Source organism: Thamnophis sirtalis, unplaced genomic scaffold, assembly GCF_051295495.1.
Source record: "Thamnophis sirtalis isolate CommonGarterSnake01/CBP01778 unplaced genomic scaffold, rThaSir2_p1.2 scaffold_2, whole genome shotgun sequence".
Lineage (NCBI taxonomy): Eukaryota > Metazoa > Chordata > Lepidosauria > Squamata > Natricidae > Thamnophis > Thamnophis sirtalis.
In genome coordinates, this window is record NW_028261382.1 from 117,208,148 (window position 1) to 117,234,749 (window position 26,602).

Below are 26,602 nucleotides of genomic sequence, written 5' to 3' on the forward strand. Positions count from 1 at the left end.
GAGTCGATCAATCTCTGGCAGGGTCGTTGTGATTTATAACTATGTATGCGATTGCCCCCTTAGGGGGTTCCGGCTTAGCTCTTGCCTTTCATGTAGGGTCTCGCTTAGAGTTCCATTAAAAGAAATGATCTGATATTGAAAAAAGCCAACACTATCATCACCCTTTGCAAAGATCCAAGCAAATCAACCCCCAAGTTCGGCTTTCAGACCCTTCCAGCGGGAGACAAAGGGTAACTGGGGTCCATAGGAAATTTCTGGCTGGCTTTCTTTGGGAGATCCCTTTTGATCCGGAGTGCAAGGCCACATCGGAAGAGACCCATGGGCTCCCTTTGGATGTTGCAGGGAAGACACCTGCCCCCCAACTACTACATCTCCCATCCCAGCAAAGGGTGCAAAGTAAAGTCCTTGGAGAAGATGCTCCAGGAAAAACAAAACACTTCGGGGCTTCTTTTCCAACAGGCGCGATACGACGGGGCAGCATGAGAAACCAGCCATGATTCAAGGCGGAGCCATGGCTTGGAGCACATGCCTCGCATGCAAGCGTCGACCCCGGTTCGAGACCTCCCCCCTCTCCCCTTGCCCGGTCCCGCCGTAAAGCAAGCGCTGGGACTCAGCCTTCGTCCCGGGGCGCCCTTTCAAACTTCCTGCGCCCAGGCAGCAAAACGCCGCGGCTCTTTTTTGTGAAGCGGTGGGAAAGGACAAGGGGGAGGAACGCGCAGAGGAACTCCCGAGGGAAGGCCTGCCAGCCGGCCCCCATCCCCATCGCTCTCACCCGCTCGCCCGGCCGGCCTTAGGGGCCATCAGAGCGGGGTGACCAGAGCCTCGCCGCCTCTCACGGGGAGGAGGAAAGGGACGGAGGGAGGAGACGGTGGCGGCGCAGCAGCAGCAGCGGAGGCGGCGGCGGCGGCGGCGGCAGCAGCAGCAGCAGCGAGAGCGGCCGAGCCGGAGAAGGAGGAGCCTTGGCCGCTCCGGAGGGCCGGGCTAAGGCCGTCCGCGGCCACGGGGGGGACGCCTGCACTGTCTCTTTAAGGGCTCTCCGGCTGGGGTGGCGCTTTCTCTCGCTCGCTCGCTCAGGCTCCCTTTGATATTAATAGTGTTGGTATCTTGAAACTGACGTCATGGTCGAAGACGGAGGTCCTGACAAGCGATAACACTTGTGATAAAGCGCGGATCTCGGGCGCAGCCTCCCTTTCGGACGCTTGTTTGTTGCCACGCCGAGCCCGGCGCTCCCCCGCTTTTTGCTCAAGCAAGAGCCGGGTCCCCCCCCTCTTCTCGCGCTTCCCCTGGCTTTCCACCCCCACCCCCCATCCGCGAGGGGCGAGGAGAAAGGGGGGCCCGGGAAGGTAGACCTTTCTTGTCTCTCCACTCCCTCCCCCCCGTCAGCTCCTTAACCCTTTCTTCCTCCTCCTCCTCCCTCCTTCTCCTTTCCTCCTCCTCTCTCTCCTCCTTCCTTCCTTCCCTCTCTCCCCCCTCCTCCTCCTCCCTCCCCACCTCTTCCAAAATAATCCCAAGATCAACTCTTGTTGCAAACAACAGAAAGACGGTTCATGGCGCAAGCGGCGGTGCCACCATCTTTCCAGGCGCTGCGACCATTATTGCTCGTGTTATTGCTGATTAATCAACAGGTAAGCCGGACCGCGGCTGGCGGCCGCCCCGCCGGGAGTAGGGGGTGGGGGGGGTCGCGTGGTGGGGACATGCCGGTGTGGGGGGGGGGCGCTGAGGAGGAGGAGGAGGGGCCGGCCAGCTCCGGAGCCGGAACGGTGTGGGGTAGATGCGTGCGCGTGTATAATGTGTGTGTTGTGTGTGTGTGTATGGGGGGGGGGAGGTGAGGAGATGGAGGGGGCGCGCGGATCTTTTCCGGCTTCTGCTCTTGGCTGCGTGGTGGTGACGCGGGTGGCTGGTTGGGTTCAGACGTTTCGCCGCTCTTCGTGCCGTCCGCGCCCGCGAAAAGGGCTGAGGGGGAAAGAGAGAGAGAGAGAGAAGGGCAAGGGTGGCTTGGAAAAGAAGGGGACGGGGGTAGCTCGGTGCTTCGTGTCCCCCCCCACCCCCGTAAAGCCGAAGCTGGGTGGCTTCAAGCATCCGAAAGGGGGAGGGGGAAAAGGCGACCCGCTTTTCTTCTCCCTGACCCCTTTGCCCGAAGGGCTTTTGGGATGAACTCGTGTGTCGATGCCTGGAAATCGGCGTCTTGGAAACTTGCAGTAGCCCGCTTCGGCGAGTCAGCAAAGGTCAAGTTCAGCAGCCGGGGAGAAGCGAGAGGGGGGGGGGACCCTTCCCTTCGCCCCATCCCATTTTCTCCTCCTCTTCTCACCCCCATCAACAAGAAAGGTCTTCCTCCCCCCCCCCCCCATCAACAAGAAAGGAACTTCTTCTAGCTGTGGCTTTGCTAATTCCCTTCCCCTCGACAGCCTGCACTGCTTTGGTTTAATTCCCCTCAATCGGGAAAGGAGAGGTGCCCAGGTTCCCCCCCCCTTGATTTATTTTTCTGGATTCTTATTATTTTTTAAAAAGACCTTTTTGGCTAATCTTGGCCCAAGAAACCCCGGGCCCAAGACTCCCCCCAAGTGATCTCTTTCTCTTTTGATTTTTTAAAATGGGAATCGCAAAAATAAAGCCGGACTCCACAAGGAGGATGCCACATGCAAAGTAGTAAGTCTTCCCCTCTTGCTCCCCAGTTTGGGATGTTTGAGAATACTTGGATTCTGTGTGCAACTTTCCAGAGAGAAGAGAGAGAGCGGGTGAGGAGAAGCATCCCACAAAAGGGAGGGGGGGGAGAAGAAACAAAATAAAACAAAAGAGGAGAGGATTAATATGGAATAATGCGTGCATTGATGAGATGGGGAGATAATTTTTATTTTATTTGCTAAGCTCTTTTTTCAGCCAGGAAGAGGACTTGGATGGTAATTTCACATGTTAAAGGAACTTTTTTTTATAAAAAGCTTTTTAAGTACTGGGACTCCCTACTCATTCTGCCTGATTTGTCCCAAGCTACTTTGTCTACTTTTTTTTTCACTGATCACTCACATTTGCTTGCACTGAAGATAGATCCCCCCCCCCCAAAAAAAATCACAATGAATGGAGAAGTGCAAACTTCGTAGTACTTCAAGAAGGAAAGATTGTACTAACTTCTGATAAACAGAGCGAGAAAGCTGGTGGGCTGGTATGTCATTAAAAGTTCCCAAGAAGGAGTTTTGTTTTTTTTCTTTTGGTGAGGGTGATTTCAAACTTGACACTTTGTACCCCATGGGTCTCTCTCTTCCCCACCTCCCTTCCTCTGATCTTTGCCTTTGATCCTAGGAAAATGCTTGCTGGATCTCAGTAGCATTTTTAAGTTGATGGGTGCTCTTTGGCGAGGAGGGCTTCCCCTTTGACGATTTATGTGGGCTTCCTTTGTTGTTCTTCTGGTAAACAGGGTGCTTTCAAAGTGTGTGTATGTGTGTGTGTGGGGGGGGGGAAAGGAGTTACATTTATACATGTACACATGTTATATCTGTACACTATTTTCCTTTCCTTCGGCAAATGTCAAACCTCTGAATTCCCTGGATTGAAAAGAATGATAGAAAGAGAAAAGTCAACGAACAAATGATGGGGGGTAAATCAGAGAGGAGAGATCTCATAAAGATTTGCTTTTGCTTTACCATTCTGATGACAGTTAGCAAGACATTTTGGAAAGTTGGAAGAAAATATAGTGTCTGTGCATGGGGGGGGGAGAGGGCGGAATACAAAATTGGAAGAAAACATAGTTAAGAAAAAGACTGTCTGTCTGCAGTGTCTAGCACTTTCCTGAATGCCACACCAAGTTTACTTGTAGTAAACAATCACACACTCAGAATGGCTGGAAAAAAAGCTTTTGATAAACCTTTGGCACAATGTATTAATAGGGTTGGTTTTTAATTTGGTGTTTTATCTTCCCTCCCCCCTCCTTTCATACACATTTAAAAGGAATCTCCTAACTATTGCATTGGGAATAGTTTATGCATTATTCTTTTGTTCTACGCAACTTGAAAAAAAAATCATAAGAATTGAAATATTGGTGTGGTTAAAAAAAAATCAAAAGCTCAAGTTATCATATTGCAAATAAGTGATAAAGTTTTATTGGAGAAAACAATAAAAAATGTACAGTAGGGTTTCCTGAACAGAAGGCAATCTTACTCCTCATGTTTGCAATACGTCTGTTAGGTGAGAAACCCTTTCAAATATTTCACTAACTCGGCATATTAAAAGTCATTTTTAAAAAAAAAAAAACCTTTAAACTTTGTTTTTGCTAAGTTTTCTGGCTCATGCAAATAAACTCTTTCATGAGAACACCAACTATTTCCTGTAAATCGTGATGCTGACAAAACGGTCTGGAAATGCTATCAACGTTTTGTAAGGGTTTTTTTTTAATGACTGGTAGTGAAAGTTTGTTACAAACTTAGCTAACGCAAACAAATGGAATACTTTAGTTCCTTTAGTTCCTTTCTCCCCTTAAAAAAAACACAGAGGGGTCATTATGTTCTTTTAAAAAAGGTATAACACCAGTTAAATTGTGGATTATGCATTTAACAGAGAGAGAAAGAGGCGCCTGTGCAGCTGCTTAACTTCATCTAAACCCTAAAATCTCTCTTGCACCATATGCTTAAATTTGCAAGATGCAATTTAGAGATGGAATTTTGTTCCTATATTGCTGTGCTTTCTTAAATGTGGTGTGGGAGAGGAGTGAAGAAGATAAATACATATTTTTTTATCAGTTAGGATTCTATAAAGATATAACTTAAAGCCTATAAATGTCCTCTTAGTTTTTCCAGCTTCCAATTCTCTGATTTAGGAGGGCATGTCAGGTTCTTTTTGGAAACCTTTGATTTCAAACACGTATGTTTTCATTTCTGGAATTCAAGCAAGCCTCACAGTGAAATTCTCCATAGGACTTAGATGGAGTTTTCTATGAATTAGGAGTAGGCTTGAGATGTAAGGCCTTGCGCCAATTTAGTCAGGATTTTTTGAATTAGTTTTTAAATGCATAAAATACACAGTGCCTTTTTGAGATGTTTGTTGAATAGCATAGTACATACTTTACAAATGAGAAAAAGTGTCAGCTTTTATGGGTTTCACATATGTGTGTTTATATGTACACAATATATATCTTCGTATTTTTCTTTCTCCGCGACATCTGATTTATCCATTTGCAATATGGACTAAGCGTATCGACTGAAAAGTAAGTCCTTCTCCATTTACTGATGTACTCTTATGTAGGCAGAGCATTGCAGCCTTAACTAATCTTTTATGGTGCTTTATATTTGTGGCATATATGTGCCTATATACTGTATGTCCATATAGAGCATTTCTGCTCTTTAGTCCTGTTAATAGAAAATGTAAAAACAGCCTACTTTGTAAAGGATTTTTTCCTGGTAATTCTTCATTCAGGCTATATTTTATTTTCCACGCAGACAGACGGGCTTCGGGAATGCCTTAACATTTTTCAAACATTAAGGTCAGATGAACTAATTACTTCTTGCTGTTAAGGGTAAATTACTCTTTTGCAGTTAGGAATCTGAAAAGTTAATAATTCCAGACTCTGGATCATTTGGGGAAAATATTTATTAATGGTTTTCAACATTGCCATTAAGCTGCTTCTATAAGGAAAGGCTTTAAAAATCATGTAGGTTTCAATAGATATTAAGATACGAATATCTGACAGCAATAAAAAGTATCAAAAGTACACCTTTTGTCAAACACAATCAGATCTTACCTGTACGATACTGGGAGAGCTGATTGTCATAATGGTTTATGAGTCATGCGACACTTTGTTATAAAGTAAAATAATTATGGAAGCTAACGACAAAGTGTTTTGACTCCGTCCAATTTGAAGTTTTGAAAAAAAAGTTGTCTGTAAAAAAGTGAAATAAAATTTGTTGTGATACATCTAACGTGCTTAGAACTCAAATACAACCTAGAAACTTATGAGTTAGGAAAGTGGTTGGAGAATGTAATAACTTTTTTTAAAAAATGCAAATCATCTTTCACATTAGTTTGGAATAAATGTATTAACTTTAGATCTTGCTATATTGTAAAGTTTGAAGTTTTGCCTACTACTTAAGTGGATACAAAGAGGTCAGCCATTCCATCAGACTGATTAAATAACCTCTTGGTATTAGCCTTTATTTAATTTTATTTCCTCAAGAAAAATAGGGGAAATTTGTATTTCTTGGGGCTTTGGGTTAAAATTTCTGTCCAAAATATTACATTTTACATTACAAAATAGAATTGATTAAAATCAGGCCTGTACATTTTTGAAAGATGTGTAGGAAATTGTTGACTACCAACATTTTTGAGGTGGCTAAGTTAAAAGGTTTTGCATAATTTGTGATTTCTGGGAGTTCAATTGGTTGATTCAATTTCACCTGATTATTCACTTGATGGAGTTTATATTGAAGATATTGGTATCTTTTCAGAGATATTGGTGAAAAATTCTATTTGAGAATAAAACTGCTTTAATATTTGACTTTTCATTGCCTACTTGAATAATGCACTAAAAAAAGACTTCCGAATAAACATATCCATTATTAATACTATACCCTGCAGATTAGTTCACTCTATGATTAAGCAGTAAGAAGAATACTTTAGGATTTCAGTTTTGATTAAACCCCCAAAAGAACAATTTTTAAAAACTATCAATTATTATTGAATCTTGGAAAAGTTGGAAACTATTATTATTATTGTTCCTTTTGCCTGTGTGTTGATTTTTTTTTTTTAAAAAAGAGAACATTGAAAAAAAACCATGTTTTCAACTTCCTCCTTATATATTGTTGCAACAGAGTTATGATTTAGATTTGACAGTAAAATCTCCACCCAAATATATTCTATTTTGGTAGTTTCATCACTGTTGTCAATAAGGATAGAAAGGAAACCCAACTGTCTTGTCATACTTTTGTAAACAGTAATAAATGTTTTTTTTTAAATTATAGTTGTGCCTTAAAGCTTCAGCATTAATTAATTACACAATAATACACATTTTTATTTGAGAATAACTTGACTATATATAGAGGCTTTCTCCTAGTTATAGTGCAGGTTAAAGGGAAATTATTTCAGGTAAACATTGGTAGAAGGTTTTAACCCGAATATATTAGAGACACATCTGAATGCAGAATAATCACCAATAAATAGAGATGAACATTCTTCGGAGTAAACACATACAGGCTTGTGGTGCGAATCCTAGCAATCTATTACTACTCTCATCTCAAACCAATTTATTGCCAGTAAAATAATCTCAAAATTAAGTATTCTTTATAATAATTCTTAAGTGTGTTGATTTGGGTAGATTCAACAAAAATTCAATATACATTTTTAGTGAATACGTTATAGTCAGTTTAAAAAAAATAAAATCAATTTTACAATAATAGATATATCTTTGAAGAAAACTTTACGCATCTTTGGTGGGCGCATTTTGCTGTCTTACAGCGTTATCTCAGACATTTTACTTGTTCATTATTTAAAACGATACTATAATGTGCTATGATATTACAAATTATATGGCATAGTGCCCCATTTTTATGTAGAACTGAACTTTTTTCTATGAAAACCAATCAGGGAAAAGCGCTGTGGTGGGACAGTTAGAAAATCCTTACTTATCTGAATTTATTCTATTTTAATACTCTCCCTTGCTTCTAACTCTCATGCTCCAGTTAACTGGGTTTATCATTTTTTTAAGTGAAGTAATTACTCGCAGTTTGCAATATCTATGTATCTATGCTAGCTGTCTACTGATTAAAAGATTAGATTAAAATATTGTAAATGTGGTTTAATATATTTCTCAGTAACAATAGCCGTGGAAATCTTGTGCTGTTTAGAATGACGCTATATAAATTCTCATAACTTTCTAATCGAACTTGTAAATGTGGTAGAATATGTATTGCTCCAGCTTCAAGAAATACCAATGAATGTTTCTAAGCAGAAAACACACAAACATAAATTTATGAGATGCGTGGATTTATTACTTCATTCTAAAAAGAGCTTTCTATATTAAATGATTTATTCAAGAACTTTGATACAATTAGTTGAATATATTCAGTCCTTTTAGTTTTATCTTCAAACACATATACATATATGGACGTACACACACACACACACACACACACACACATAAATTTCCAATCTGTAGAATTTCCTGTAGAAGAAATTGTTCGCCTTCTAAATACAGAACTACCCCCCCCCCCCGAGATGTAAAATATTTTTCTCCTCATGAAACATTTCTATATTTTCTCGCAAAATGTGGCCTGCACTTTTTATAAATCTGGCAATCAACCCTTTATAAGGGGTAGACACCTTCCTTGGTGGTTTTATTTATACAGAAGGAAACTTTTGCTCGCTCTCATTCTTTTGGTCTTTTTCCCTTGTTTTCTTTAAGCCGACTGACGTAATGCCAAACTTTGCTTTAACAGAACAGACAGAAGTAATTGGTAGCTTTTAACTTTTAATAATGTTCAAGATTTGTTTTAGTGGCCTAACTGCTATTTTGTTTAAAGAAAACTGAAGAAAAACTGGGCTTGAAGCCTGAAGAAAGACCCTGTTGATGCAGTTATTTTTAATTCTTGCTATTTTTTTTTATTTAAAAAAAAATGCTTTCCTGATGAGCTTTGCTGTAGTTGTCCAAATGCACTTTTGTGAATATCAGTGCATTTCAGGTTATGACAACATAAACTACTTAGCAAAAAAAGAGTGAAGGCTCTCCGCAAAGTTTTGAATGCATGATTATTTCTCCCTGTTTTCTCCTCCTCCTAAATCTGAGAGTTGATAAGTAATTAGAGTAATCATTTCTTATTCTTGACCAATTGAAACTCCTCTTTTAAAACAAAACACATTTTTACACCTGTTAATGTAACTAAAAAAAAAAGTAAACTGAAGGAGCATTGCAAAGAGAAAGGACCATTCAGTTTCCCATCAGCCAAACACAATTACAATAAATGCATTAATTCTTCCTTTTTTTCTTCTTTGTTCCAGTCCTACTCATTAGTAACCCTCTTCACCATGCAAAGCTGATGATTTCTGAGAAAGAGAATATGCAGCCCTTTAAAATACACTGCTTTTAATGGGATTATCCGTACAAACCCAAACAATTTTCAAATGCAGTATTTATAGTATGTTGTACAGTTAGGCTTTTCACACCGACAGAAACATCTGTCTGTACCCAGATTAGACGAGAGACAACTTGGTGAAGCTGAAGTTGGTGCGACTACATATGTTGGCAAACCTGAGTTATCCGTCAAAGGGCAAGTCAGCTTCTGCCAGTTTTTCCTTCCTTCAGGGTAGGTGCTCCACCCAATCAAAGGGACCCCACCCAGAGTGGAAAACTATAATTCAGTGGCACCACTCTTTCAAATGTCAGTTCTCCCTATGCTTCCATCCCTACACTTAACTTGTCTCCGTCTTTACTTTCATTTCAACATCAGTCTATTCAAGACCTCTTTTTTCATCTCCAGACGATGTTTCTCTAATTCTCATTTAGAAGGATAACGTCTATTGGGGTTAATGCTCTAGCTTTCAGTTCCATGGATGAATGCAGTTTCAGATATTTTTGGAAAGTCTTTTCAACTGTATTTTAGGTTATATTATAAAAGTATATTATGAAAAGCCATTTAATTTTATTATAAAACCTAAAAATGTAGTGAGAGGTTTTCTAATTTTTGGTTCATGCACTTGTATCAAGAGTTGTTAAAGCTTGAAATCGTGGTTATGATTTAGGTTTCTATCTTTGAAGATTATGGGAAATATTTATTTAATCCTGGTATTTAATGTTGACATACATAGATCAAGTTGCATATAAAACTTTGTTTAATCTTGTGTGTGTGTGTGTGTGTGTGTGTTTGTTGTGTGTATGTGAACACAATCTAAATACAGAATAGTAAATACCGAACTATATTTATATACATATATAAATCTAAATCTAAATCTAAATCTGCAGTTATTACTCTTACTTGATATCATTTTATTCAGTTTTCAAATTTGGAAACCATCTAATTCCCAAAATTAGAGATAACATAACATTTCTAATTTAATCTTTTAATAGACTAGATTGTAGATACAGGTTTTAGTAAAATTGAATGGGTGTTCTGACTATATTCAGCTTTGAGAGCGACTGCTTTATCCCATTTTGAAAATAATTTGAAAATTGTCCACCTTTCCAAGCAAAAATTCGGGGAGAAATCTTGAAAAAAAAAGTAGCTTGTGCAAAAGGTACAGAATAAGAATGCTGTTCTCTTCCCAGGATTGATAGTTTATTTGTGAGGTTCAAAATCTGTAAGTGAAAGATGATGTAAAAAGTTCATCAGTCGAGCTTAAGTTCCTGTACAAGATTTACTTAAATGCTGTGTTTCAGTTTTGCCTCAAACCATTTGAAACCATCTCTGGATCCAAGAATCTACCATTTCTGGGTTACTGAGAGATTAAGTATGACAGTTTGTATTATATAATGAAAAGCAGTATTGTTTGAACAAAGGTAGCATATTTTGATTTGCGTACATATTTTCCTCTGGCAGTTGGCAGTAGTATTACTCTAAAGTGAAGGGTTTAAATATCCCTTGGTTTGGAACATATAGTACAGACGCTAGTGTGGTTTTTAAAATCATGGGACTTTTCCTATATTGTGTGAATGTACAGTATTATATGTAAACAGAATACAATGTAAATTTCTTTTTCTCATGCCTACATGTACACTCATAACCATTATAGGTTTTTACAATGATCCCTAAATTTTATTTCAATATTAGTTTCGTATTTCGTGCTTTTATGAAAATAGCAACTCTAGAATGAATATATCAAAACTTAAACTTTCCAATTGATGGCACAGTTACCAAAAGTATTGAAATGTAGTTTTGCTTTTCTCATCAAAGTTTCAGAATTATTATTAGCAACTGTGGCAGCTTCTTATCCACAATAACATGATATTATTTAACATTGGTTAAATATATGATTTTTTTATCACACTACCACAGCCACAGAGCTGGTAAATACGTAGACAGAGATGGGTTGTGGAAAAAAAAGTAAGAAACTCAAAGAAGCTGTACACACTTGTGTGCTTGTGTAGTTGTATGTCTGGTGTCAAAAACAGATCACTTTAACACGCAGGACATTATTTAGATTTAAATAGGCTTAACCAATCACTTTTTAAAATAGGTAAACATATTTCCCCTTGTTGACCTCTTTAGACAAAAATCTGAGAAGAGTGATGAGATTTCTATTGCCCCGAAGGTCAGAAAGCGTTGACTCCATTGGGGAAATAGGAGAGTGAATTCCTGAATGAATAGCTCCCTTGGAAAGCAAGTTCTCTCACCAAAACTCCAGATGTTCAGATTGCTTTAGCACAGCTTTCTTCTGGATATTAGCCAGAGTTCTTCTATTATCAAAGACAGCATTGCAAAAAGCCTGCATTATTGTCATTGCTCTTTGAACTAACTGTAGAGTGGTCTTTATGATATTTTGTGTGTGTGTGTGTGTGTGTGTGTTACTTGAGTACCCACGAGACTCTAAAAAACGTTGCTATTCAAGTATGAAAATAAATGAAAACAAAAGATATAGATATCTAAATTATCCGATATACGTAATATAGCATTCCATAGTTCTACTGTGAAATCTCTAGTAATTTAGTATTGATTTGATAATTTCGAATATAGTATTACATGCAGGAATAAAATGCCCAGTGCATATCAAGGTGTGGGGTTTTTTGGGGGGGTATGAGTCGAGATTTGCATTGAAATCCTTCTTTAGGTATTATAGACAAGCATTATACAGTTTTGATGTAAGCAATAATTTGAGGGGTTTATGAAATGCATGCTTGGCGGCCAAAAACACTGCAAAAATAATTTGCTTGAGAAATTAATTTGTAATGCATTATCCGAATTTGCTTAGAATTTGTTTAATTCAGTTTTAACCAAACTTTTTGACTCGGCCAGCTTTAGTGAGAATCTTATTAAAATACCTGCTTTTAATGGATAATGAATAAATAATAGACTATGAATCTAAGTTGGATTTAAATAGACCATGTGATATATACTTTCATGTTATTTTGCTTCTTCCATTAAATTGAGAAACATCAAATTATGCAATGTGAATGTGTGTGCTGTGGGTGTGTATGTGTGTGTGGATACGCACATGTAGAGAGAGAGGAGGAGATGTTCTTTAGTGTGAAAAGCGATCAGTGAATAATACATAATACTTGAACCTTTGGGAAATACATTTTTTTTCTCTTGTAAGAACTTTGGCTATAATACTAAGTAAGAGTCCTGTAAATTTTTGTTGGTGTGAAATCTAGAGAGAAACATACAGAATGAAACACATTTTATTTTTTTTTCTAATGTGGGAAATGAACTTTTCTTTTAAATGTTACGTAAGTGTAAAACTTTTAGATTAATAAAATAAGTTATATTTTTGTCCAATCCTTTCCCTTTTCTGTTCTGTGTTGCTGTGTTTTTGGCATGTAGAAAAGATACATGCATCTTTTTAAAAAATATATGCAAATTATTGCATTGGACCTGTTTTTAAAAACAGGCAACACTAATTTTGCTCTGTCGTACTTCAAAACTAAGATGTCAAGTTGGTGGCCACAGTGGTATGATCAAAGCTTAGCTTGTTTTTTTAATGCATCAATTTAATGTTTTTTTCATGATGTAATGAAAGTTTTGATTCAGGTACTATTTGCGGCTATCTTTGTAAAATCATTCAGAATAGGATGCCTGTTGGCATGGAAAAGTTGAGAAAATGTTCAGGGAGATTAGATTTTATTCAATGCTTTTACTGTATAGCTGTTTGTGAAAACAGGATACACCAATAAATAATAGTTTTGAAGTTTATGTTTGAATTGACTGCCTAAATGGTTTGATGAAGAACAGAACATTGATATGTTTGATGACACAGTTGGTATGGAGAAAAAAAAATCAACAGTATGAGGTGATACAGATTATTCCACATATATGTCATTTACCGTGACTCATTAGTGAAGTAATTGTTGAAGAATTGAAAACTTCATATCGCCTAGAGTTTACCCTGAAAATTGGTCCAGTTGTTTTAAAGTAGTTTTTATTTTTTTGTAGCTCTGCATTCTACCCAGTCTTTTAATTAAACAGATTTTACATGATTTTCTGAGATACCCTGAATGAATTCTAGCACTTTATTCTCATTATTTACTTTTCATAATGGTTTGCAAGAGTCGTTTTAGAATACCAGTTAGTATATTCAAGAACAATCTTTGTCCTGCTCTTAATACATGTGGACATTTTAGCACAGATATGTCAATCTTCCATTTTAATATAGGTGGATTTTATTAAGATGGCTAACTCCTCAAATTTAGTGTTCAGTCTAGTTGTCTACTGCCTGTCTGTCTATGTTATATCTCATTTCCGACTATCCCAGACCATCTGATTTATGCAATATACTGTGTTTCCCCGAAAATAAGACAGAGTTTTATTTTCTTTTGACCCCCAAAATAAGGCTTGGCCTTATTTTTGAGGTGCAGGAGGCTACGAGCATGGTCACTGCATGGCTGCTGCTGTGTGGCAATATTTTCAGGGAGGGCTTATTTTCAAGGGATGGCTTATTTTAAACACATGCGCTCAAAAGCCTGATTGGGCTTATTATCCTGGGAGGTTTTAATTTCAGGGAAACAGGGTAGCAATAGCAATAGCACTTAAACTTATATACATCCCGTAGTGCTTTACAGTACTCTCTGGACAGATTACAATGTTAGTATACAGCATTGTATAGAACAATATGGGTCCTCATTTTACCAAACTTGGATGGAAGGCTGAGTCAACCTTGAGCCCCATTAGGATTGAACTCCAGGCTGTGGGCAAAGTTTGCCTGCAATACCCATTTTAATTATAACACCACCGGGACTCCTTGCAAACTTGTACATATAGGTTTAGAAATTTCAGTGTTCACAAAATTTGGGCCACTAGGATGTTGGTTACATGCTCCATAGAGACTTGTTAATTCAATGAATGCCTGCCTGATCAATCATCAAAAAGCAAGTAACTATTGAACTTCTGGGTTTGTTAGTTAATAATCTTGGCACTCACTTAATGCCAGCTTTGTGAGGTCCACACAAAAAATATACCAAGAAGTACAAGCTTTAACTTAGAAGGTTCCATTAGAGCCGAGGTGGCACAGTGGTTAAATGCAGCACTGCAGGCTACTTCAGCTGACTGCAGTTCTGCAGTTCAGCTGTTCAAATCTCACCGGCTCAGGGTTGACTCAGCCTTCCATCCTTCCGAGGTGGGTAAAATGAGGACCCGGATTGTTGTTGGGGGCAATATGCTGACTCTGTAAACCGCTTAGAGAGGGCTGAAAGCCCTATGAAGCGGTATATAAGTCTAACTGCTATTGCTATTAACAGAATCTTGCAAGTTGAAAGCACATATCTTTCTCTTCCCCTTCCCCTTTACATTCCAAGAAACTAGGCAGGATTTTTTCTGAGATACTTATCATGCTCCTATTCCTTATGTGGCCTACCTTTTATTGATCATTACCCTGGCTGTGGTTCTTCCTCTTATTTGCTAAGGTCATTCTCACATACCATTACAATTAAGGCAAATCTGGAGTGTTCCAAGATGATGGAAGACTGTATAACTTGATCTTGCATCTGAGGATTAATTAGCAGAAACAATCAAAGGCCAGAACCAATTTTAAGAAACATATCTGAAGGTAGTTCAAGGAGAAGAACCTTTAAATTAACTATGCTAAGGAAAGGTGTCTTAACAAACTACTAAAACAAGTCTTGTTTTATATAATGTCAGGAAAAAAAGAGTGAAAGACACAAGCCTGTTTGGCAGTTGCAAGTATGATGACATCCTAGCTCCATGATGGTGAATCTATGGCATGGGTGCCAAAGGTGGCACACACAGCCCTCTCTGCTGGTACACGTGCCATCGCCCCAGGTCAGATTTCCATGGCATTTCTTTCGTGAGCTTCTGTTTCCCTGCAAACAATGAAACAGAATCTCGCAAAAGAGAAAGATCTTACCTCTTCCTGCGCTGCCGGTGTTGGGATGCTCTGCCTCCCACCGGCCAGCTGCTCTGCTGCACATGTGCAAATATCCGTGCATGTCCATGCATGTTCACATATGTCTATGCATACATGTTCACATGTGTGCAAGCACCTTTCAGTTTTGCATGTGCACGAGCATGCCGTTTGGACACTCAGTGTCTAAAAAATTTGCCATTACTGTCCTAGCTCAAATAGGAAGCACCAATGAATTAAAATCCTCCACCAGTAGTTCCAGCTGTCCCTTCATGCCCTCCTAATATACTCCCTGAAAACCCAGATGCTCAGGTGACCCATTCAAATCAGCTAGCTGAGTCACCTAGAGTTTATCTAATTTAGCAGGGAATTTCTGAAAAGTATTAACTATTTCTTTATAGCTAGTTTACAAGTATGTTAAGAAGGCAATATCCCAATCCCATTATTTTCCAGCACTTTTTTATTTCTGTAATTTACTGCGTGTATCATGTTTACTCAATATAATTCAAGGTGAAATGCTTGCTCAGGTGACCCATTCATATCAACTAGCTGAGTCCCCTGGAGTAGAACATCACATGACTACCTTGCTTGATATCCATTCTCTTCAGGAGGATGTTTGTGCAATTATTCTCAGTAAGACTTTTATTGAGTTTTGAATATTCAGGGCTCCAGATCACATGGAAGATATAAATTAAAGGCTGCCTTTTCCCTTCAAGAAGCTTGTATACAAGGAAGAGATTTAATTGGTTAATATTGGAACAAATCCAGTCAGTAAATAAAGCCCTTAATGAGTTGGATAATTTATTGATTATGTGCAATGAAATCAGTGTCTATTTGTAGTGACTGCATAGATAGACAGTCTCTAAAATGATTTGCCCTAATCTCTCCCTGCCTTCTGTTGGTGTATCCATTGATGTAGTAATTGAGTTCATCCACTGGTTGTCCCTTTCATCTCTTTCCTTCCACAGTTTCCAACATTCAAGACTTCTCCAGAGATCAGGTCTTTACATAATATCTCCACAATGAGATACTTTTAGTGTGCTTATTTGTTCCTTGAATGATAATTTTGTATGATTTCTTCAACGATCCATTTGTTTGTCTTCCATGGTATTCTCAGGAGTTTTCTCCAATGTTGTTTTTAATACTCTTTCTATCCTGCTTCTTCAGGTGTCCATCTTTCATTTTCATGTGTCACAATCCCTAGTTGTCTTGTGTGTTTACTTTCAGAAAGGTTGGTGTGTCATGTATCTTCATACGATGCCCATGCATGCAGAGAATACTGTTTTTTCTTCTTCTAACAAAGCTAGCAATTGTTGACACTGTTCTTTGTGTCTGTTACTATTGATTTGTATTGAAGACTTTCTTTTTGAGTCTTGTATCTAAATTGTTGATAGTTGCTTGGCTATTTTGTTAGTTGTAAATCATGCCTTTAAAGAGGTAAAGCGTGGGGACTGAAAAAAGGAAATATTTTGGTTTCAAAAAAACTCCTTGGTCTTGGATTTCCTTAAGCAGAAATTGTGCACACATTTATTTATGAGTGAATCATTTAGATCAGTGGGCCTTTCCCCCCCTGCTTGAGCATGCATGAGAAATATCTGTCAAATTACTGACTCAGTCATAACTATTAATTCATAATTAAAAATAGTTGATGACTTTACAAGCTTACTGGTAAACAATTTCTGCTTATTGAAAATAAAGATAAAAGACTTTAAACATTAGAAATTCTAGGTATTGTTAATGAAGATTATGGGGGTGGCAGTCTTGTGTTTTGCATGATGGCAAAAGTATTGGTAAGGTATATCATTTTGGAACAGAAGTTCATTCAGTTTTTGAAAAGTACGGCATGTATTGCAAATGGAAGAGTTGATTAAAAAGAAGAAAGAGCCCCCTTTTTTCCTGAAGAAAATTAACGAGAACTATTAAAATGATATCAATCTAAAATGCATATATCCTCCTTCAAGAGGACCGCTTAAAAGTTTGTACTTCAGAAAATCGCCAATCGAAATGGAAAGGATCAACAATTCTCCTTGGTGGAAATTTGAGCTGTGAGCAGGTTTTTTAATAGCTTTATTGCCACTAGAAATAGGTGGATGTCTCAGATGATCTCTAGTTTATTATGCATTTGATACTGATGACAGATCAACGTTTTTAATAGTGCATGTCTATTAAGAAGCGAAATTTGTTGAATTCAGTGGGATTTATGCTCACACAGTAATACTGTAGGCCATTGTTGGTACAGTGGTTAAGGCAGCAGGCTAGAAACCAGGAGATTGTGAATTCTAGTTCCAATTCAGCCATGAAAGTTGGCTTGGTGACTTTGGCCAGTCACTCTTTAAGCCCAACCTATGTTACAGATTTGCTGTTGGGGAGAAAATAGGGAGTCTCCATAATCATCTTTATAATGTCTAGACTGTTTAGAATCAGTCAGATTACAGTTTTTTAGGCCAGAAGGAAGTATATGGAAACCCAACTTTTCATTCATTCCAATTCATTCATTCATTCATTCATTCATTCATTCATTCATTCATTCATTCATTCATTCATTCATTCATTCATTCATTCATTCATTCATTCATTCTGACCAACCAACCAACCTACTTACCAACTACCTACTGATCTACATACATACAACTGTTTTTTTCAGTTTGCACGGTAAAACTAGTTTGTGGATTATTTTTCTGAGCAGGACATTATATATATATAATATATAATATATATTTCAGTACATAATATATATACATATATATTTCTGGAAGCTCCAGGGCAAATACTCCAGGTTTTCGACTACTTAAGTAAAGAGGCAATTGTGGAATTTGTGTAGTGAATAAAGAAAGAATTGTGGTTAAAAAAGTTTCTAGCTTCAGAGAGTCTCTGGAATGTATTACCTTAAAAGAATCGTACATAAATCAAGCTTTTTCTTTCCTGACAGACACTAATAAATTTTCTTTTCCTGCTCATGGCAAAAATAATTTCAGATCAAACTTCTACAATGGAAATGTTATAAAAATTTCTGATAGATTTCCTGATGTTATTTTAACCAGGACTGTGACTGGCAAACTTTTACTTATTTAGGTATTAAAAATTAACCTTAGTTTTGCTTTTGGCATTCATTATTGAAGACAGAAAGGGGGGAGGGTTATTTGATGGATAACAGCTAAATCTTTTTTTGATTTTCAAAAAGAAAGACTAATAGAACTAATCATGTTGTAAAAGGAAAAAAAAATCTACAGATTTTTAGGTTTTTTTAAAAATTTAAAACTGAATTGTCAGGCTAAACTATTTTGCCAAGTTGATGAGTCTCCCTTATTTCATAATTTGGTTTTGTGTCCAAAGGATGATATTGGGAGCAAATGGTCTTATCTACCTTTAAGTGTTATGATTTTTAGTTTGCTTTATTAACAGAAAGAGTACTTTTTCCTGAATAAGTTCCTAATTAATTGTCATAAACCAACTGCATGTAGAACAGAACAAGGTTTAAGTGCTTTCCTTGTGAACCATTCTTAAGGGAACAAATGCTTACCTTTAATTGCTTTGAATTCGAGATTGTCAATATTTATACCAGTAATAATGAACAAAATTCAGAACATTTAGCTGCATTCTTAAGTAATTCTACTTAAAAAGGAGAGAAGGAGGGAAAAAAGTCTTGATAGCTTTGCTGTGTTGTTAAAAATAAGTTTCCAATGTATTGTTTAGAATGAAGGCTCCTTACTTTCTACCTGTTGTTAGCTTACACTTCTACTGTTTAGATATGCAACTAACAAGCATTTAGATTCTGTGAAAATCTGTCAGAACACACATGCACTTTTAAAATGGAATTTCCAGTCTTTCTTGATGGGTGATGTGCTTGATTTAATACTTGATTCCTATATTTTGGCTTCCTTCCCAAGAATTGTACATTAGTATACTTTCTCTTAATGCTATCGATAATGGCAGACAGTTTGTTTATGGATCAGAGTGCAAATTATTTTGAGCATTTTATTAGAACAGTTCAGAAGTGGTATTCAGCAGGTTCTGATCAGTTCTGGAGAACTGGTAGCAGAAATTTTGAGTAGTTTGGAGAACCAGTAAATACCAACTCTGACTGGCTCTGCCCCCATCTATTCTCTGCCTCCCGGGTCCCAGCTGATTGGGAGGAAATGGGGATTTTGCAGTAACCTTCCCTTAGAGTGGGAGGGAATGGATATTTTACCGTATTCTTTTCCTGCCATGCCTACCAAGCCACACAATGCCACAGAACTGGTAGTAAAAAAAATTTTGAATCTCACCACTGGAGCAGTTGTATAAAAATTTCCTTAGAGTGTATTTGTTGGAAACATCTTGAATTTTATGTGATATTGCAGCACTGGAAAGTAAAATACTTTATTTCACAAATGAAGGGAAATGTATGTGTTCCAGGATAATGTTGAAGGATCCAATCTAGGTTGGTCATTGGGACCAGAGGTTTAGCCTTCCAGGCATTCACACTGAGGGAATGTCTCTCTACCAGAATGTATCAAACTTTATTTGCCAATAAGGCAAGTTTAGCATTTTAATAGATGGCAAAGGATGCTGTTCCATTTGAAGATAATATAGTTCCTCCAAGTAACATGAAATAAAACATATAGTTTGTTATCTACATTCCTGACTTTATATCAATATTTTAGTGATTCCCCCCCCCCAGCTCTTTTGGTGTTAATAATCTATTAAAATCTGTTTCCTTGCTTTCAAAATAATTAGGCTTTTTAGAAGTGCTTTGGTGGGTTATGTTGCAGTCCATTATGTCTCCTGTCATATTTAATATTTTCATGCAGCTTAGATAAAAAGACAATCCTAAATATAAACTATTAATAATTTCCAAAAAATGTTTTTCCATCTACATTTAGAGAAATGGCAAAACCTCTGTTGACCAAAACCTCCCAGCTTTTCTCTGACAACATTCTTTCAAAATTAAAGTATAGGAAAGGCATTCACTGGAAAGTTTACTTCAATATTTTGCATAAATCCTTTAAGACTAGCAAATTAAGTGAGAATATGGCTAGCTGTAGGAAATAATGTGTTAAGCCTGCATCTTCCATACCATTAGCTTTACATAAATCCTGCTTTAAATTTTACTTCTTTAAAGACATTAAAAACTTTGAATTTGTTTTCTTGGTAGCTAAATAAATCATGTGTTAGTTGAGTACTATAGCTATTTAAATATTTTAGTGATTTAATTAATACCTTGTAAAACTCTATTTAAAATGGTAAACATAGAAGTTACTGGGTATTTTTTTCTGTTCCCATGCATCAATTTAAGCTAAAATGATACTGAAAAGATGTTTCATTAGCGAAATATCATAACAAGGGATGAGCTTAAGCTAAATTCAGGTTGATGGACATAGTTGACAGGGGACATAAATATTAAGAGGAATGAAAATTAGTGGTGTCCATTCTAAGCATCATCACTTCTCTAGCATATACTTCCAGCACTCAAAAACATTTTTAAGTATATCATTAGACAATAATAATAATAAACTACACTAGGCTATTTACAGCAACACAATCTGATCTACTTTCTTAAGATTCTTGTTAATTTATGGACTTGCAGGAATAGACAGTTCTAGTTTTTTCCATTATTGTTCTCTCTGTGAGGTCCCATCCTATATCATTTCTATTTTCCCATTGTCATTCAAGGAAGTCTAAAGCCAACTGTAAACTTCAAAGTTCCTGAAGTGCTGGGCTGTAATAATACATTGTTCTATGTGTGATCAGATTGTATAGTATGGCAATCCATTAGGCAAAAGATTAATGAGTGTGATATGTGCCTTGTCTTGTATTTAATTATAATGATATTATACATAGACTTTTTTTTAAAAAAAGAGAACTGGGTTGAAAAATAATCTGCAAATAGAACTGCAAATAGAACCAATAGTTTCAAATATCTTAAAATAACCTGTGAACAATGCGATTTCTAGCTTTGATTGTGACATAATTTGTCATTATCTTAGTACCTAGAAAGGGTGGGTGAGCAGCTTGTGAACTATATAGAAATCCCAGGATATAATTGATGAAATGACTAGGTGGGCTCAGCGAAGGGTAGGAATAATAGCAGTTAGACTTCAGGAAGTTTTCTGCTCCTGAAAAATATCTGTTAATGGTTTTCTATCTATTAAAATTGCCTAATGCTGAAACATAGTGTCAGATACTTCAGGTACATCATTAGAGGACCATCTATGGTCCTCCAGAAGTTAACATCTGAAAAAATCCTCAGAATGCTCCGTGGACAAATCCAGATTAAAGCATCACAGACGAATGGTTGCCTGGAATCTGCTTAAATGTATCTGTTGTGTATGGTATATCTAGTTTAGCAACTAGAAGTAGTCACTTATTTTTTGAGCCTTGCTTGATGACTTCTCAATTGTTTCTGTTTGGCTACTTTGGGAAGCAGGTTGTGAAATTAATACAGAAATGCTGTCTGATCTCTAAAAACTCCTGTGGATTTCATAACTAGGCAATCACTTCTCCCCACCAGATACATAGGTAGGTATAAAGGAGAAACATTCATTTCCTTGGCCAGTTCGAATTATCCAGTTAGTGGGTGAACCAGTAAATGTCCTTCTGCTTTTCACAAACATGTAGGAATCAGATTTGAATATTGCCAGGTTATAGAAAATATAGGTGTGATTATTTTTAATCTTTGATAGGATGTCAGATGTTTCAGACATAATCAATAGAGTAACTGATTAACACTATCCGTGTGTGTGTGTTTATTTGATTGCCTAAAGAATTCTATGCAATTGAAAAAAAATTCTGAGATAGGTTCTTTGGTGTGAAAGCAGCATGAATGAATAATTCTTGACTAAATTTAAGGTTTCCTTTCAATTTGCATATGGTACATTAAGATGGCTAAAATCTTAACATTCAGAATATTCAGTACAATATTTATATATTAGTACTGAAATATGCGGCAAAGGAGTAATGGGTTAACAAGAGTGAAGATGTCTCAGGTTAACTAGCATTTTTTAAGAGCAGTGAAATGAACACAACTTTTTTGTGGGGGGAACATTCCTTCACTTTTAACTTAGAAGAGACAGTGAATATTTTGATTTCTTAAATTGATTAATGTAATTAAGAGTAATACTAAATAGTTCTTCTTTCACCAATTACAAGGATAGCTAAAAAAAAATCTATAAAAACGTCTGTAATAATGATGCTGCAATATTAAATAGACTTTAAAAAAGGAGTTTGATTTGGAGGAAATGTAGAAATCATAGGGTGGTGGTTTGCTATAGTAATTTATGGTTACAATATGAAACTACTAATTGAGTATGATTAGATAAAAGTTAAGATATATAGGATGTTTCTGTTCAAATGTACAAGGGCTTTGAGATTTGGGAATATTATGTTTTGAATATATTAGATTTAGAACTTAGTTTTGATAAGTCCCCCCACTCCCAAGTTTCTATAAAATCTGTGTTTGTCTTTTAAAAAATAGATATGTTAGATTGCTTAAAGTGGTTATTATGTTTTATCCCCATTTTTCTGCTTTCTGGGTTGATAGTTGATTATAATCCAACATTTTATAATGAAAAACATAATTCATTTACCAGCCATAATGATGCACATTATTGGAATGTGTTTTATTAGGGTTATCTATTTAGTATACTCCTTAAATTATGTAATCATTGAAATTTAATATGAAGGATGCTTTATTTAACCCATTATAGTCAATGTAGAGATGGGATGCTGCTTTCCAGTCATTATTGAATTCTAATGCTTATCAGCATAAGCAGTACTAAGCAATGAATAGAATGTTTATTTCGATATAAGTAGTAATTTTACTAGCAATGTCTCATTGGAATTTATAACAAACAAACAAAAAAAGTAATATTCCTTGTTCTGCAGAAATAGGTTGGTTGAGATTTTAGAAAGATAGGACTGATATGCAGTGTCAGACCTTCTGAATTAATCAATGCAACTTAATAAAACTAAATGAAATTATATTTGTTTCATTTAAGGAACTAAGTAATGAAAGACAATTGAATGGAAATGCTCCATGCTAATTCCTTCTCTAAGTGGATGTGTGCTCTTTGTACAGTTCTCAGTACTTGGAATTTTATAAATTTATGTGCTGTTAGTTCTTTAATGATTAAATTTGTTGGTTGTTTTATACAGTCTTGATGTGTTGTACACCACTTTCAGTTATTTACAATACGAAAGTAATTTAAACATTATTAGAGCAAGCAAACAATCTGCAGCTTGGTCTCTACCTTTATTGTGTTTGGTTAAAAGTTGGAAAGATGAAACAGAACGTTCTTAATGTTGCATTCTTAATTGTGCCTCATTATTCTGTCTTTAACATACTAAAAATCTATGCTATTATGCATTTTCTCTTACTTTGGACCCATCAAAATCTCAATTGTGCAACAATACTCCCTGTTGCTAGCTGCCTTTCTGCATTCTTTGATTGGTAGTCTTGTGATCTTGCCCTGAGGTATAGCAGAAACTATCTTGTAGGTTGAATGTTGGCTTATTGCTTGCTAGTAGGGATTGATGCCTTGGGAATTTTGTCCCTGCCCTCTGATCTGCTGCAGTTATTCTGCCTAGGAAGTAGAGGTCTCCAGCTATTGTTTCTTATTGTGCACATTACTGTTATTTTTCATTTTAGATTTTTTTAAAAGCTACATTTATTCCTTTTATAAAAAACTCAAGGTGAGCATACCTAATTCTTCTTCCTCCTTCTGTCCTTTCCCACAACAACCCTTTGAGGTAGAATGAGAGAATGTGACCAGCCAAAGGTCACTCAGCTGGCTTTCATGACTAAGGTGGGACTAGAATTCATAGTCTCCTAGTGATTGACCCAAAGTCACTCAGATGGTTTTCACGGCTAAGGTGAGACTAGAACTTATAGTCTTCTGGTGATTGGCTAAAGTCACCCAGATGGCTTTCAAAGCTAAGGCAGGATTAGAAGTAACTTTTCATGGTTTTTAGCCAGATGTGGTCCAGCCTGACCTTGGGCTCTATTCTTAATGCCAGTGTCAGACCCACCTTTGGCTGGTCATCATAAATCTATTGAAATTATTAATCCTCCCAGAGTTTTCTCTGCCACTTTCCTGTATGCCCCGCGGTGCTTTCCATGTGCTTTGAGGTAGCTGCCAATGTCCTCCAGCTGTTGCAAGGCTCTTCCCAATATCCTGACCAAGCTGCTATTATCTCCCACGTTGGTGGTTCCACAGATTGTTATTCTCTGTCTTCCTTTGTCTTCTTTAATCTTTGATCTTCAGCTCCTCTTCTGCCTTTCATCTTCTTTTCTCCAGGGCACTTGCATTCTCCTGTTTTCCATGCTACTCCTTCCATGAATGCTGGAATAATTGAGTCCTTTTTTAAAAGCCTAACCCATCAGTTTCCTCATGGTTTCCCTTAAAATAACAATAAGGAGTGGCATAGGTTTTCTCGTAGAAAGTTTTCCTCCATCCACCTGTAAAATGCAAGAGCTGGATAGTACATTACAAATCTTCTAGACCAACCTTCTACCTTATTCAGGAACCAACCATTATAGAACTGCTGATAGTTGGCCAGGCAACCTTTGGAATAAATTTAAGAATATATGATCCCACCAGTATCATATTGATTACGAAGCTGACAATAACATTGAGAATTTATTTACATGTACTTTTATATCTTAAGGCTCTGAACCTTGGGTTTGTCTCAGGGTTTCTTTTATTCTAAAATGTATTGGTGTCAAGAAATGTGAAGTTTCATGATTGCTTTTCAATAATACACATAGGCTTTTCCAATTGCAATTATTATTGGCTTTTGAATACAAAGTTTTATGTTTTGGTAATCTGTTCTTAATTTTTCACATATGTACTGTAACAGCAAAGGATTGGAGACTTGCATATGTTAAACATAATTAGTAAGCATTTTCATCTTCTGATCTAGTCAAATGTATTCCAATAAGACGAATTGGAGAGGAAGTTCCCAAAAAATTACTTCAATCAATCAATCACGGTGGATTACAAGAATAGGAAGTGGTATTTCTCTTTCTAAATGGGTGTGATACTATGGCACCATGGTAACTATAGGTCTTGTAGGAATGATATTTAAAAGATTTGACTCATAGTATTAAATCTGAAACTGCTTGATGTTACTATAGTTGGATCAGTTAGCTAATATTCCCTTTATAACTTTACATGTCTGTAAATCTGCACAAGAGTGCAGGTAATTTTCTTTGTATATCAAGACACAAATAGGCAACATGACTCCTTGGACTCATTGCAAACTGAAATTTGCATCGGGCTTCTAGAAATTTCATGAATGCATGATAGCACAAATTGCTTTGTCTTGTCTTTATCAAAATAAATGAGTGGATTTTCCAAGAAGATTATGTTAATTTGATAAGTGTATTAAATTGAATTTTTGAAAGTGTTGGCTTGGCTTGGCTGAGCAATGTTCATCTGAGTTTGCAAGGAGAAATACACTTGTACAGGAGTGGCTTTGACATTTGCATTCAGAAGCTAAGATGTACTAAAGCAGACTTTGATATTGAAATGAAGAAAGTTTGTGCCGCTGTTTTGGCATGAGAAAAAATAATACTGTCAGTAGAGTTTCTGGCATCCTAACATTACTAACCATATATGAAAGTAATTAGACCATTTACCCTAGAACATGTATTTCTTTGTACTGTATTTAGAGTTATACTAGAAGGGAAAGTTAGATAATTTATATTTGATTGTTTGGGGATCCAGCCCATTTCTTGAGGGCTAGGTCCTTATTATTTCTAGTTGTAGCTGAACAACAGAACCATCCAACGTACTGTAAATGAGTAACTGGGTTTCTTACTGCACTGGAGCTGACTCAGCTGAGGATCTTATAGAAACTGAAGCATACATGGTGAGAAACTGTTATTCAGCTCATTCCCATTAGAAAAATAGTATTGAGTTCCTATTCTCCATGATGTAGTGAACAAATTGCAATGGCAATAACACCACATTGTTATTAGGCATTGGTCTAATTGAATGACCTCTTCACTGATCCATGTAGCTTCCACAGTGGCATATTTGAGGCACCTCTTAAATAATAAGTTAATAACTATATTGAATATTTTTATATTCAATATTTTATTGAATATAGACAATCACAATCTTTCTCAATATGCCTATGAGAAAAATATTCTAGGAAAAAGAGGTACCTTTCATTACTTGGCAATGGCTCTCAAATATAATTCTCAACAATTATAGGCATACATAATACCATGTGATGGGTAAACCCCTATCCCAATTTCGAAGGCATGGTGAGAACACCCAAACTGTGAGTCACTGAGACAGCATTTATTTAATTATCTCAGCAGGTAATGTATGTGAGAAGTATCTAATGAAGAGGCATCATACCACTAATCACAATTCACGTACAATAGCAGCTAATAAAATTTCAGAGGTTTGTAAAACACTGAGCTAAGCTTATTTGATCTATACTGGGCACTAATTTATATCTTACTAATTATTGGTAATCCTGTAGTATCTTCAACACTTGGAAAGTGACTCACTGCCTCAGGTAAATGTCTGAACAGAGTTTCTCACACGTCTAGGTAAATATCATACATATGGCTTCTTCCTTAAGTGTTTACTATTGGAAATTATGCTACTGTTCAAAGAGGGAACAA

The 26,602-nt window shown here is 36.8% G+C and overlaps 1 protein-coding gene across 5 annotated transcripts in view; it reads left to right on the top strand.

Moving 5' to 3' along the window:
- The first annotated feature begins 1,460 nt into the window (after nt 1-1,460).
- The window catches only part of TRPS1 (transcriptional repressor GATA binding 1), a 271,881-nt gene continuing 246,739 nt past the window's right edge, over nt 1,461-26,602 (top strand). For 2 of the 5 annotated variants that reach the window (XM_014054418.2, XM_014054412.2), the window contains exon 1: nt 1,461-1,625. The gene's annotated coding sequence lies outside the window, so the exon portion shown is untranslated. The remainder of the gene's footprint in view (nt 1,626-26,602) is intronic. The other 3 variants (XM_014054436.2, XM_014054443.2, XM_087706763.1) reach the window with 2 other exon arrangements.